This window comes from Denticeps clupeoides, chromosome 8 (genome assembly GCF_900700375.1).
Source record: "Denticeps clupeoides chromosome 8, fDenClu1.1, whole genome shotgun sequence".
NCBI classification, from domain to species: domain Eukaryota; kingdom Metazoa; phylum Chordata; class Actinopteri; order Clupeiformes; family Denticipitidae; genus Denticeps; species Denticeps clupeoides.
In genome coordinates, this window is record NC_041714.1 from 22791242 (window position 1) to 22803621 (window position 12380).

The following is a 12380-nucleotide window of genomic DNA, read 5'->3' on the forward strand; positions in this document are numbered from 1 at the left end:
ACTATACACTTACACACACATATACACACACACTCTCACACACTATACTCACACTCACACACACTATACTCACACTCACACACACTATACACCTACACACATATATACACACACTCACACACACATACACACACTCACACACTATACACCTACACACACACACACATTATACACACACACACACATACACACACTCACACACTATACACCTACACACACAAACACACACTATACACACACTCACACACATTATACACAGATACACACACACACTCTCACACACTATACACACACTCACACACACTATACACCTACACACATATATATACACACACACTATACACCTACACACACACACATTATACACACACACATACACACACTCACACGCTATACACCTACACACACACACACACACACTATACACACACTTTACACACATATATACACACACACATACACACACACACTCTCACACACTATACACACACTCACACACACTACACACCTACACACATATATACACACACTCACACACTATACACCTACACACACACACACACACACTATACACACACTCACACACATTATACACACACACACATACACACACTCACACACTATACACCTACACACACATATACACACACTCACACTATACAATCACACACACAACACAAACACTCACACACACATATATATATACACCTACACACACACATGCTTGGCCGTGTTCACGTTGTGTGGTGATTCCACGTGGAACAGCTTGTTTGTTGGTGTTTACACGCCCACAGCTGATGTGATGTGACGATATGGACTCCAGCTCACTTTAAATGTTCTTGGACGGGACGCGCCTGTACGGTGGCTTATTATAAATAATTCTTTAAAAAGAACGTCGTAAATCCTGAAGCGAGAGGTTTCCTTTCAGGTCCTCTTCCATACATTAATCATTAGCAGTGTGTTTGGAAATGGACGCACTTAGCGGCGGATCTGTTGCTGGTTACAGTTTCCACAACATCTATAGGATCCGTGCGTTAAAACGTAAACAGGAGGACGTCCCCAGACCGCGTGAGCCCTGCCCCAGGGGTCACTGTGGGGTCAGGGACCTCTGTAATGACCGGGCGGTCCTGTCCCAAAGCCGAATGGGAGTTGAATGCAAGTGCATTTTGTCCTCCACTTGTGGCCTGCATGACACTGTCCAACCCGGAGTGTGTGTGTTTCCAGGTGTCTCCAGGTATGATAAATGGTCCTGTCCTGTCTCCTTGTTTCATAATGTCCCCGTCCGCAGCAGAACCGCTATTTCTTTCCTGCGTCCTGCTGAGAAAATTCCAGTGTCTGCTGTCCACCCATAACTCTGAACCGCACTGTAAAGAATGTCCCTTTGGGGTGAACCCGCTGCTGTGACGTTTTATGTGTCTTATCCACATTTTTAGAATGATGAACGCTGTCCTGGAGGACCGTGAGGAGGAACGATTTTTACATGTTTATATGTGTGTAATAAGCATGTCGGTAATGATATGATTTAAAAAATGTAATTCTTCATGTCTGATGTAAATGCTGAAAGTGTACGTTGGTGGCAGGGGCGGCGTTATATGGGGAGGGGCCAGTTGTCCCTGCATTTTCGCCGGTAATTTGTTTATTTTAATTGTCAGTGATAAAAATTTATCTTTAGCTGGAACGCAGATAAAGATTTTTCCATAATTAAAAAAAAATTTGTAGAAACAGACTGGCCAGTAAAACAATCCTGGTGTGATGTTCTCGGGTTGACCTCCCCCGAGATCCAGGCCTGATGTGCCCGGGGAGAGCTGCAGGTCGCCTAATACAGGACGCCACGACACGCCCACCCGTGTATAATGCGGCCCACGAGTTTATGGGCCCCCGGTCTGAGTAGAAAAGTGACGTGGGGTCAGATGGGGGTGAGAGGTCGTGTGGATGATGCACTCTCGTAAAAGGCCTATTGGCTCAGAGCACAGCGGCGAAGTGGGAGAGCAGAACCGCTCTGATCTGATTCTGATTAAGCTCCCGGTCTCTCATGTCCTTACGTCACTGTCACTGTCCTGCAGGTCACTTCTGTCCCCACCGAGAAGCGCGAATCTCGGTCTGAGATAAACACACGCGGCCATTTCCCTTCATGTTGGTGTGTGTGTGAGCTCACTTTCCCTCCGGAGTCCAGCTGGGCTGAATGCTGAGCGTCTCTGATCTCCGGCTTGACAGCGTGACCTGAGGGACTTGACTGGGGAATAACGAAGAGAGAGAGAGAGAGAGTGAGAGAGAGGGACCTGGCACCTGCCGGTGCAAATGGGGTCAGAGGTCATTTCTGCTTCCTTCCTAAAGGAAAATGAGTGGCGTAGGTGGAGAAGGAGGGAGATAGAAAGCGTAGCCAGGCATCTCCCGAGAGAGATGATGGTCCTGGGTGTAAACCAGACTCGCTTCGTTTGCTTTGGTGACAGTTTGCCAGAAAGGATTCAATTACTGAGGCCCAGCAGAGAAAACCATGAACTTCTCTGAGGGGTTTTATTGGACTGTAATGATGGTTGGCATCATCACAACAGACCATATATAAATGGCCAATGAACACGGAATAATTGCCTCTGATCTGCAATCGTTTGCACAGACCTGTAAATGTGCGCTTTGTTAAGAGCTCAGATCACACACATGATATTGGGGCGTGGTGAGCTGGTGAGCTCCCATACTGCACTGCATCAGAACTGAGGGCGCTTCTCTGCCTCGTTGGGTCTGAATTTGTTTTCGGGGGGTCGGTTGAGCAGCGATGAGCTCCGGCTGCACAGACGGGCCGATAAGAGCGGCTCGGGTTGCGGGTCGATGCGTCTTGCGGGAGGATCGCGGGGTGACATGCAACTTTCGTACGTACGGCGGGAGGAGCGGATGATGGGAGAACCGGAGCAGCGCCAGCACTCCCGCCGATCGGCGTCTTGTTTTTGCTGAAGTGCTGCCCAGTTCCTGAGGCGTATCGCCTGTCGCTTTTCCCGCTCCTTTCGTCTGGTCCCCCCACATCCCGCGTCTGGACCAGCACACGGGATAATAAGGGAACCTGATGAAGGTGTTAACAGATCATCGGGGCCTGTGGGGTTCCAGGGACGCCTCGCTGTGGCGCCACCTTCAGGCTTGCTTGTCTCCCCGCGCCTTTATGCTTCCTACGTGACACAAGCTGGAAGTGGGTGACATTTATGGGATGTTTAACCAGGGAGGAGCCTGTAGGCATGATTGACATCTGTCGCACATCATTTCATCTCAGGGCCACACCCACAACCATATGCATTTACATTTAAAGCATTTCTCAGACGCCCTTATCCAGAGCGACTTACAGTCAGTAGTTACAGGTACAGTCCCCCCCTGGAGACACTCAGGGTTAAGTGTCCTGCTCAGGGACACAATGGTAGTAAGTGGGGTTTGAACCTGGGACTTCTGGTTCACAGGCGAGTGTGTTCCCCGCTAGGCTACTACCACCCAGTAGTTACAGGGACAGTCCCCCCCTGGAGACACTCAGGGTTAAGTGTCCTGCTCAGGGACACAATGGTAGTAAGTGGGGTTTGAACCCGGGACTTCTGGTTCACAGGCGAGTGTGTAACTCACTAGGCTACTACTAGGCTACTACCACCCCATGCAGTTACCTGGTTGCGTTTTTCCCTCTTAGTCCCTTGTTTTGTTGGGTTGTGGGTGCTTCGTGCCGTCGTCTCATTGTCTGGTGTGAAGGTGCGGGGCCGATTATTCTCCTCCCGCCGCACTCTCACCCCAAAACCCGCCGCCCCCGTCGACTGTCAGTCTGGAATGATTTATTACGTTGGTCCTGAGTGGACGATGGGAGAAACGTAACGGAGCCGCTCGCGGGGATGTAATGTAGATGCGGTGCGGTGCTTCTGGAAACAGGAAACGCGGTTCCTCGCTGCCAGTCCCGTCCGGCGCAGCGTGCAGGATTCAGGGGGATCTAGTCGGAGAAATGGGATGAAAAGTGACTAGAACCAGAACTCGTTAATCCATAATACACGAAACGCATCATTAATAAAGAGCAACTGATTCGATCATTGCGTTGTAGTTAGAATATAGATTTGGTGATTTGTAGTTATGAAATCTTGTGGCGGGTCCTCCTCCCGCTGGGATGGTGGTGCCCCGCCCTGGGATTCAGAGGTTGTGTGACTGAATTACTATTGTTATAAACAGTCAAGTGTACATGATGTTGCATTTTATGGAATATTGCATGATATGTTATTATAGTTATTACAAAATGCTATTTAAAACCGAAAGATTGCAGCTTTGCACTCATTCTGTCTCTCGGCCTGCTGAATTCCCGGAACGTGTGTGTGTGTGCGTGTGTGTGTGTGTGTGCGTGTGTGTGCGCATGTGCACATATGTGTGTATACGTGTGTTTGATGTGGTTGAACCAGTTTGTAAGTCACCACCCTGATGTTTCTTCAGAAGCTGAAACAAAGACTGTTGCGAATCTGGTGTTAGAATCAGTGTGTTTGTGTGTGTGTGTGTGTGTGTGTGTGTGTGTGACCTGCATTTTCAGTTTACGCTGCATCAGTCCTGTCTACCGTAAAGACCTGTGTTCTGGGTGCTTTATGTTCTGGATGTTGGTGGATTGTGTGTTAATCGACGATGATGCCAGGAAGGGGCCTTCAAAACCCAGAGAGAGAGATTCAGACAGGATGACGCAGAGAAAGTGTACACACACACACACACACACACACACACATTAATACACTGATTTTCCTGTTGTATTGATCGGTTTGATGAGGCGAACACCTCCTGCGTAATCTGTATCACCCAATGTGTGAGCAGCAGCAGCAAATTAGTTCAGCAAATTTAAACCTGCTGTGTCTGAAAACCACACACACACACATACACTAACACACACACACACACACACGCACACAAACACACGCACACACACACAAACACTCTCTCTCTACCTGTTCCTGCGACCACAGACGTGTATTGCAGACTTAATCCAAGTTCCTAAAAACCCTCACCATTCTGCAGGCAACACACCTAACCCCCCACACACATGTACACACACACACACCCACACACACAAGCACACACAACACTCCCCAATCTGCTGCATCGACTCCTTTCTGGTCTCTTTGTGTGTGTGTGAAACTGACACTAGAGCTGGGCCTTTAAACACACTCACGGGAGGTGTAGGTGTGTGTGTGTTTGCTGCGTCTCCAATATCACCACCTTCTGTGCCATCCCGGCCTGTCTGAAACACACACTCCTGTACATATTTTACTGGCCGGCATCATCACTTCTGCTGCTGCCACTGAGGTCATGACGGCACACACACACACACACACACACACACACACTGCACAGTGGGGCATCAGGTGACTCCTATGTTCTGTGCTTCTGCAGGTGTGTATGTGCAGCTGATCCTCTTTTATTGATCGCACACACATTTTAATGTTGCCGCTGTCTGTTTTATAAACCGCCATGATCCCATTGACAATAAAATCGTCTTATGGTGTCTTATTCAGAACCGGAAACTCAAAAACAAGAAGCTCATCTAGTGCACGTCGCGTTGTACTTGGTGTGTGTAGGTGTGTAGTTTAGGGGGGTGTGTGTGTGTGTCCTTGTGCTTTAGTTAAAAAGCTCCGTCTGACCTGCATGGACGTGAAAGATGGAAAGAAAATGTTCTAGCATGTTTTTGTGGTTCCTGTCGTCTGCAGAACAGGTTTCTATCTCGCTCCAGACGACTGACTGAGGCTCTACGATAAGAACAGGAAACACAAATGCACTTCAGATCTTGCACTGAAAACAAAAGTGAAATAAACACACACACATACACACACACACACACACACACATTCTCCTGATGACAGACGCGCACACACACAACCCACACGCGGCATCAACTGTCACAGGAAGATCTCCACGGGAGCTTCCTGGTTCCCTGCAGAGCGCTACAGATCTGGCTTCTGACCTTGTTTCTGGTTGACAGTGTCATCAGCGTTGGGTCTGGGTAGAACCGTGGCCCGGAACCTTCTGGCACGTCGTACACTGATGGCGCTATGCTGCTGTCCTGTATTGATGCGTTTCTTATGCCTGGGTGTAGGGCTGCACGATTTGGGGAAAAAGACATATTGCAATTATTGAGATCAATATTGCGATATGCGATATGATATAGGGCACTTGCTTGTATATCAATGAAAAGTCGCATACAAATTACTAATAGTGAAATGTTTAATTTCAAAGTGAACATACAAACCACTTATAACAACTTGAAATGCCCAGTGCTTTCAAAATACAATATTCTACTAAATTAAATAATCACAAAAACTCTTTACATTACTGTCGAATGACAAACCCTGGTAAGGCTAAACAACTGTTTTGATTATATTTGGCCATTATAAAATCCCGTATTATAGTTCTTACGTTTAACCAAAACGTAGTTTGGAGGCTGACTTGAACACAGGGATGCATAGCTTTGCTAGCTTAGCTAAGGTTAAGATTTGTAAACTGAGGTGAATTTCTTTAGGAAACCTTCAAAATTTGAGAAAAGTTAGCTAAACAGCTAAGAACAGTCTAAATAGTTAATGCCTACGTTTAGCCAAAACGTTGTTTGGAGGCTGACTTGAACACAGGAATGCATAGCTTCGCTAGCTAAGCCTATCTTATCTAAGGTCAAGACTTATAAAACTGGATTTTATAATGGCCAAATATATTCAAAACAATTGTCCAGCCTTACCTATGAAATGTATTCCCCCGGGATCTGGTTTGGAGCGTACAGCGGTTTGTACAGCCCCAAGCAGCACAAGAGTGAGGCATTTTTATGCACTTCTCTCCATAGACATGTATATGCTTCACGCCACAACAGAGCCTATCGCAATATGGCGGCGACGTTGATGTACGTGTATCCACATGTCTATGTGAGTCACAAGTCTGAGGTCTCCATTGAACCAAATCGAAAGTCATGTGACCAAACACGTCACATTTAAATTGCAGCTTTTTGCGTTCATGTAATCGCACAGACTGACATCGCGATTACAATTGCGATTAGATTAATCGTGCAGCACTACCTGGGTGTGTGACAATGTAATGACTTGTCGTTGTTGTCATCATTATAGTAAAAGTTGGGTGTTTAGTGAGCAGTGGGCAGCCATGAAAGGCGTCTGGGTGTGACGCCTCGGGGACATGGAGCCGTCACGGCAGCTGACACCAGTTAGGCTTAATGGATCAGGACTCCATAGAACCTGAAATCCAGATGTTGCTGCCACATTGAGGTGGACCGGTCCTCAGTTCCTGCCAATCAGCACACGTCCCCGGGTCAGTTTTTCTTCCTTTCGTGATTTGCTTTGTCCTTTTTGTCCCTCGTGTTTAAATAAAGCCTTTTCGTCTGTAATATACTTCGCTTCTGTGCCTCCTTCCTCCGTGAGCCTGAGGTTGTGACACTGGGCAGCAATGTGTGGGGCGTTTCAAATCGAATCGCAATTTATTTGACAAATACCATTGCAATTTAATTTGTGATTATTCACTATATTATGTGATTTAATAACTGTAGCATAACCATACATTGAAATATGAATGGTGCCACAAGTTGAGAGTGGGCATTCTTGCTTGCGTTTAAGTGGGCGTGGCTTTAACATAGGACACATCTGATTGGTGAACATGAGATTCTGTCATACAGGGACATGATTGGACGAGGGGTGGCATTGATGGAGCTCTCTGGACAAGATCAGCTTGTCTTCCCACAGCAACCCTGATATTAGCCGTTGGAACAGAGTCAATTTTAAACAGATCATTCAGCCCTAGTGGGGATGGCACCTTGATCAAGGGGACACCTCTGTGGCACCGTGACGGTTCAGGATTTGAACCTTGAATGCTTCCGTTTTGCCAGTCCGCTTCCTTACCAATGCCAATATCAATATAGTACCGTACCACTGGATGGTCAGGTGGATGGGTCACTCAGCGTGGGTTTATATAATTATACCCTAACCGGGTTTAACACGGTTAACCTAATTATGCCATCACATACTCAGATGTCAGCAGAAGTTTAGTGGCCGGTACCGATGCCAGTAGAATTAGATTCCAATCCATGGTAATTCAAAAAAATCACGTGCTGAAGCATAAAGTCCTTTATTAGAAGGACATTATGCGCCGGCCTGTTGTCATGACTGCATGCTCATCTGCCTCGAACCCTGGTGCGACTGTGTGCCCTCTATGTGAGGATAGAGTAGAACTGGTGTATATGTGTCCCATTGTCCCCTCGTCGGTGCCAGCGCCTGAGACACGATACCTTGAACACTCAGAGAACGGATTCGTAGTGTCATCACCAGAAGCTGTAAGTACATGTTGAACGTGGTATCATTATATCAAATTAGTCAACGGATTCGAACGGAATTGACATTTTAACAAGGAAATGACAAAATGTCACAGGTGACTTTCCTGCAGCCTCCTGCTCGTTGGTGCCATAAGTCGAGAGCGTCTCCATCACCGGGGTCGGGAGATCGTGGCTGTTTCTCATCGAGACGACTTCTTTATCGCAACGCGGCCCTGGCCTTTCCTCCGACGGCCCCGGCTCCTGAATGTCACCGCGTTTGTTCCCCATAAACTGTAACCTTTACCAGGGGAGACGGAGGCAGCGGCGCAGATGCCACCAAGATGCATGATAATGAGATATTTGTCTGAGTGCCCTTTTTGGCATTAACCTTTAATGAAAGACGCACGGATGGAGGTATGAATGGAGCGGGATTAAGTTTGTGTAAGTGTGTACGTTTGGATGAGTGTAAATATAACCAATCGGAGTTCTCTCTGGGTATTTTGGCTCCTCCCAGTCCAGCCCCCAGAGGGATGCTGGAGCTTCTTCAGTCCGTCTCTATGGCCGCTGACCTCAGATCAGCTGCGTGGGACACGTTTCATTGTGTCACCGTGTGCTGTGCGGCAGGGTTCCACAGTGACAGTCACTTCCACGAAACCACGGTCTGCTGGTATCTGCTGGTGGCAAACCGGACCGTTTCAGATGGCCGCGTTCTGTTCGTTCGTAAGGACAGGTTAATGCTCCACGTTTTGACCTTTTAACATTTTCCTCTGGACCCTGGAGCTGTGCTTCCGAAGTAAAAGTGACGTGATTGTCATGTGAGACACTGCAGCACAGCGCTCGGTGACACGGTGAAACATGTCCTCTGTATTTAACGTCACCCTTGGTGAGCAGTGTGTGGGGACGGGACCTTCGTCGAGAATTCGAACCGGCAACCTTCCGATTGCAGGGCCGCTTCCTTACTTCGATGGTGCATTGGTCTACTGGCCTGGAATTCTGTCCATCCTGAAGATGTTGTAATGACCTGAAATGAGGTGGTAATAAGTTCAGGAAGATGGGTCTCCTCTGCTGGACAGGTCCTAACCGTCCACCCGTCACAGTAGTTGCCCTTTGACCTTTGTGACCTTCAAGTGAGAGTGAGCGCTGCTGATTTTGCTGATTATGATTACATAAGTGGTGGGACTGTGTGTGTGTGAGGCTGACGGTCCTGCTGAGGTCCGGATGCTGCTTGTGGTCTGCAGCTGTCGGGCCAACAGCTGGTCACCAGAAGGGAGTTCAGCTCCTCGGCCTGGACGCCACCTGCCACAGGAATTCCTCTCCTGGCAGCGCGCCGCGGGAGAGGTGAACCCTGACACTCATTTTGGCGGGGAAATTAATTTCTCAGATGGATGTTTAAGCTTTATTACATCAGCGGCAGCTGTCTGACATTTACAGGTTTAACTCCGCCTGCTTTCAACATGATCAAGTCGCTCATTAACGACTTTTTTAGACGAGCGGGAAGTAAGTGATGAGCGGGAACCTTAACGGGACTAATTAGCAGGGAGGAGGGAGGGGATGTGACGATGACTGATGCTTCATGCAGATCATTCCTGAAAGATGTTCTCAGGTTAGATTGACGGTGTGTGAGTGTGTGTGTGTGTGAAGATGATACAGTGTAGTAGTGAGTGCCAGTGTTTGTGAGAATAAGTGTGTGTAGGTGTGTATGTGTGTGTGTGTGTGTGAGTGTGTGTGTGTTTGTGAAGATGATACAGTGTAGTAGTGAGTGCCAGTGTTTGTGAGAATAAGTGTGTGTAGGTGTGTGTGTGTGTGTGTGTGTGTGTGTGTGTGTGTGTGTGTGTGAAGGTAATACAGTGTAGTTGTGAGTGCCAGTGTTTGTGAGAATAAGTGTGTGTAGGTGTGTGTGTGTGTGAAGGTAATACAGTGTAGTAGTGCCAGTGTTTGTGAGAATAAGTGTGTGTAGGTGTGTGTGTGTGTGTGTGTGTGTGAAGGTAATACAGTGTAGTAGTGCCAGTGTTTGTGAGAATAAGTGTGTGTAGGTGTGTGTGTGTGTGTGTGTGAAGGTAATACAGTGTAATAGTGCCAGTGTTTGTGAGAATAAGTGTTTAGGTGTGTGTGTGTGTGTGTGTGAAGATGATAGGGTGGTAGTAGCATAGACACTCGTCTATGAACCAGAAGACCCGGGTTCGAATCCCACTTACTACCATTGTGTCCCTGAGCAAGACACTTAACCCTGAGTTGCTCCAGGGGGGGACTGTCCCTGTAACTACTGATTGTAAGTCGCTCTGGATAAGGGCGTCTGATAAATGCTGTAAATGTAATGTGAGAATAAGTGTGTGTGAGAGTGTGTGTGTGTGTGTGTGCATTCATCTTCTGCAACAGTTTGAGGGGAAACTACAAACTTTTTGCAGTCGTGTCACTCATAGCTCAGTGCAGTCAGGTGTGTTTCAGTGTGTTTCAGTGTAAAATGCAGTGTAAAGTGTTGTGCTGTAGTCACTTCCTGTTTTGCTGTCTGTCAGGCCTCTTCATCACTTTGACAGGTCGATTTGATTGCAGTAATTCTAGGCTGTTTCTATGGGAACCAGTGAACCCTTCACCCCCTGTTGTTTTTGGACGGAGGAGAGAATGAGGCGTTTTTATGTATTTCCTGCAATGCCTGAGTGTCCGGACCGCTGGACTGGAGGAAAGGTCAGGGTCTCACCGCACAAAGACCTTTTATGCCCCTTTATTCTCTCTCTCTCTCTCTCTCTCTCTCTCTCTCTCAGGTGTTGGGTCTCCTGCTTGGGTTTATCGGTAGTGCAGTTGTCATGGCGAAAGCCCCTTTGGACCCACTGCCTCCTGTGTTCCTTCACTTGGGACATCTTTATTTCTTTTCCCAGGAAGTTGTGAAACTTGTCAGGTGGTCTGGGGAGCCCGAGGCTGATCCCAGGTCAGTGTGTGTGAGGAACAGAAGCAGAATTACAGTAAAACAGCCTGTCAGCCCTCTAGTGAGTTTGTCTCACTTGTTTTCGCGTCTGCGGGGTTCAGGTGTGTTCTGCTGTTCTTTCTCATGAAGGTGACAGAGCACACAACACTACATGCACACACCAATCAGTAACAAGGCACTCATGCTTTTAATCACATATACATATTTAATTTTGGCTGATCTTTCCTGTGTTTATATCCACTTTCTGCCGTGACAATGCAATTTCTCTCTTGTCTTGTCTTATCTTAACTGAGAATTGAATAAATTGACGCGTCGATTTGGATATAAGATGGTGGTGAATTTATTCTGGTGACGTGTTATTTGTATTTTTTATTTGTTTACGGGGCAAATTCATGGACCATAAATCTTTGATTTTCGCCACATGCTGTGGCGAATTTAGTTAAGTCGTATACATCCGGCCATGGGTGAGCACTGGTGTCTTAATTGAGTTATGCTCCTTTCAGTGACATGTTCAATTAGACTTAATCTACTTAAATTGTTCACATGACAAAAAATTCGGAGCATTGCCTTAATCTTATTGATTGTGGTTTTTGATGACTGTGTAAATGATTGTGTGTGTGCACCAGCAGTGGGGGCACGATCCTGGGTAATGGCCTGGTGTGGGCCCGCTGTGGCATGTGGCAGGCCATTCGACTGGGTGCTGTGACCTCTGAGCTGTGGGTGACCGGAGTTATGCGTGTGTGGGAACCCAAGCGCCCCCTCTGCTGTGAATGTGGATGGCCGAGCACGGGAAGTGAACTTGAATCCGGAATCATGGAGGTTCTCTTGACGCCCCCCACACGCTGCTTCCCAGGCGTCGATGATGATGCCTCCACTGTCGCCACAGAACGACAGAAAGAATCCGGTCCCAACCCCGCGGGTGTCATGTGACGTCGCTAACCGCCGTGCTGCGGACAGATAAAGATGCGGCTGGTGAGATAAAGAGCTGCCAATATGTCCCAGTCCACAACCTGTCTCACGTTGACAGTTTAGGTGGGATGGTGGGAAGAGGGTTTGTCAGAATGTGGCCTGCTTTTTATCAGCTACGTCTGTAGTGTGTGTTTGGATCGGGATTAACCTGTGAGGACCGGTACAGCTGTCTGTATCGTGGGGCGCTGTTCGCTCGGGTCGTGTATCTCG

General features: G+C 47.6%; 1 protein-coding gene across 1 annotated transcript in view; it reads left to right on the forward strand.

Moving 5' to 3' along the window:
* Window positions 1-12380, forward strand: part of LOC114795420 (thyroid hormone receptor alpha-B) — a 40690-nt gene that overhangs the window by 1096 nt on the left and 27214 nt on the right. The window lies entirely within an intron of this gene.